The sequence below is a fragment of the Hakea prostrata genome, unplaced genomic scaffold, assembly GCF_041222555.1.
Source record: "Hakea prostrata isolate BN-2017 unplaced genomic scaffold, UWA_Hpros_2 contig_16, whole genome shotgun sequence".
NCBI classification, from domain to species: domain Eukaryota; kingdom Viridiplantae; phylum Streptophyta; class Magnoliopsida; order Proteales; family Proteaceae; genus Hakea; species Hakea prostrata.
Window position 1 is genome coordinate 407,332 of NW_028291135.1, and position 3,169 is coordinate 410,500.

The 3,169-nt window shown below is 40.8% G+C and overlaps 1 non-coding gene across 1 annotated transcript; it reads left to right on the forward strand.

Annotated features, from left to right (window-relative positions):
- Positions 1–2,461: 2,461 nt before the first annotated feature.
- On the forward strand, positions 2,462–2,568 carry LOC148999306 (small nucleolar RNA R71). Its single transcript, XR_016170977.1, has one exon. It is a non-coding gene; the product is annotated as a small nucleolar RNA R71 (small nucleolar RNA).
- The last annotated feature ends 601 nt before the right edge of the window (positions 2,569–3,169 follow it).

Consider the following 3,169-nt stretch of genomic DNA (forward strand, 5'->3'; position numbering starts at 1 on the left):
GGGAAAAACACTTAGCTGATGTGGTGTAGTGAAAATGTATGGTGGGAACACAACCAAAACTTGCTTGAAGCCTAGGACAACACCGGTAGACCACTGAGATGCGATTCGAGTGTAGAATGGGAAACAAAAATTAGGGTTTTTATGGGAGATGGACTATCGGTGAAGAAGAAGGTGCATTGATGGGTGAATGTAGGCAAATGGAGGTGGGAAAATATTTGAGAAGCAGAAAATGGAAGATGAGAGGAGGAAGAGTCGCAGTGGAGAAGACGATGGTTCCGTTAGGTTTGAGTAAGTGTTCTGAGTATTTTTGGGTTTTGGTTTGAAATGAGAGGTTCAATGGGTTTGGGTTGGTAGTGGTTTAAAAATGGGTTCGAGTCAATATGGGTTAACAATGGTTTAGGAGAGGTTTAGAAGTGTAGGAACGATGGGTTGGTTGGGTTTGAGGTTAAACTGGGTCAAGTGAGTGGTTTTATCCTTGCTGTGGTGTTGCTGCAGCATTTCTACAGCAACGAACACAGAATGTAATTTTCAACACAGAATGTAAGACCCGTAGCTAGCTGAAAAATCTTTGTTGTAGCATTGCTGCAACATCGCTACAGCAACGAACACAGAATGTAATTTTCAATAGAGAATGTAAAACCCGTAGCTGAGGATCAAAACTTTGTTACAGCAAAGCTATAACAAAGATAGTGAAATCTGTTGGGTATTGAAACTTGCTCTGTTCAGCAGTTTGGTCTATTGCCAAATTTGGCAAAACAACCACTTAATCTCTTTTTTTTGGTTCCCCACACTCCCTGCACATCAAAAATACATGTCAGCAAGTCATCTGTCAGTTTTACATCACAAATTGTGAACTACCCATGACTTTATTAAACACCTAATGATCTAATAGCTAACAACTAGACTAAAAATAATGAAATCTGGGTGGCCTCCCTTCGTTTTAAGCATCTTGAAGGTTGATTGAAGATTTGTCCCACTCCAATGGTGCACCTAAAAAATGCTTGATCCACTGCATGCTCTAGTTCCCAAGGCCATTTAATGATGTCTTCTTGCGCACCTTCCATAATTGGACTCAAACTCCTTTGCTGCTTCACATACCTGTTGCAACATTTCTCCAACCAAATTTTAAGCTTTAATACTGAAGGACTGATCCCATTGATCTCTACTATACTCCATCCCAGTGCTCTTATACACTTCTTCAGCACTTCAAGTAGCATATCTTCCTGCTCCTCTGTTAGCACTGCTGAAACAATAACAGGGAGTGTCTTGGCTTCAACCAAATCGGTATACTGAAGGTGTTCTGAGAAAGGTGTGAACTTTAACATAGGTGGCTCTTCAATTGATGGTTTAGAGGGTTTAGTTTCACATTTAGCTAACCCAAGAAGCTCGAATGCACTCCCTCTAAATGCCTTAGCTGGTCTTGCCTCTAACCAAGCCATATATCTACTTCCTTCATCATCCACTTGTTCAATTTCTATTGCCAATGAAAGCTCTAGTGGGTTTTTAATACATTCTTTCTCCAACTCTTCTGAAACCAGCTCTTCAATGACATCCACAACAAAGCACTCTTCTATTACAGAATCAGTTTGTTCCTTTTGAACAGAGCCAGGATCTTCCTTCTCCCCTTCTTCTTGGATAGAAATAGGTCCCTTCTGTTGGCTAGGCTTTGAATGAGGTGGCTCTAGAGGTTTTCCACTCCTTAATGCAATAACGTTACAATGCTCCTTGCTTTCACTCCTAGGATTTTCTGTGTCACTTGGCAATGATCCTTGACTTTGATTGCTTAAAGCATTAGCTAGCTGTCCAACTTGATTCTCCAAATTTCTCATTGAAGATGCTTGACTCTGAATCATTGCATTATTCTTTTCCATATATTCCTTCAATAGAAGCTCTATTGATGAAGAGGGTTCCATAGGCTGAATTTTCACTTGCTGTTGAGCACTTGGAAGCTGATGAGGTCGAGGTGGGATGGAAGATGGGCCTACATGCTGTCCTTGAGCATTCCAAGAGTAGTTAGGGTGCTGCTTCCAACCAGGATTATAGGTGTTGGAATATGGGCTATTGGCATTGCTGAAATTACCAACATAGTAAGCAAATTCTGGGTTAGATGGACAGCTATCAAAGACATACTCCCCACCACAATATGTACACGAGACTGCTGTATTTTGTTGAGTTTGTACAGCTGCAGCCAGGTTTATGGATGTTAACTCACTAGTTAGGGATGACACTTGTGCAGTTAAAGCTGTCACTGCATCTAACTTATAAATCCCTGCCACTCTCTTATTAGCAGCACCTCTCTCAGCTGGCCATTGGTAGTTGTTGTTGGCCATTCTCTCCAAGATCTCATAAGCTTCATTGTAAGACTTTGCCAATTATAGCTCCATTTGCTGATGCATCCACTATGGATTGAGTTTGCCCACTTAAACCATAGTAGAAAGTCTCCATTTGAATCCAATGAGGAATACCATGGTGAGGACATTTACGCAAGAGCTCCTTAAATCTTTCCCATGCTTCATGCAAAGATTCACTATCCAGTTGTTGAAAACTAGTGATATCATATCTGAACTTGGCATTCTTTGTTGCAGGGAAGTACTTCATCAAGAACTTCTCTACTAAATCATTCCATGTGGCTACTGATTGTGGAGGTAAGGAGTTCAACCATGCTCTTACTCTATCCCGCAATGAATAAGGGAATAATTTCAATCTCAAAGCTTCTTCAGTTGCTCCAGGTATCTTGAAAGAATCACTTACTTCCATGAAGAGTCTAAGATGGAGATGAGGATCTTCTGTTGGCAACCCATTGAATTGTCCCACAGTTTGAAGCATTTGAAACATCACCGGCTTAAGTTCAAAATGTAGTGCTTGAATATCTAGCCGTACTATGCTTGGATTCAGCTCATGTAACATGGGGACAACATATGCTTTGGTGGCCCTATCTCTATCATCACCATCAGCTGCCATATTATTCTCATTATTATTTAATCCATTTCTCACTGCTTCAGCCATTGTTGGAACTGCTGCTAAGCCTCGCGCTGCTCCCTTCTTCTAGCTCGAAATGTCCTTTCTATTTTGAAGTTAAAGGGTACCAACTCTTGATCAGGCAGCGTGTTCATACAAGGGTAAAAGCACCTGGAAATACAAGAAAACTAATATCAAAGTAAAGAATTTT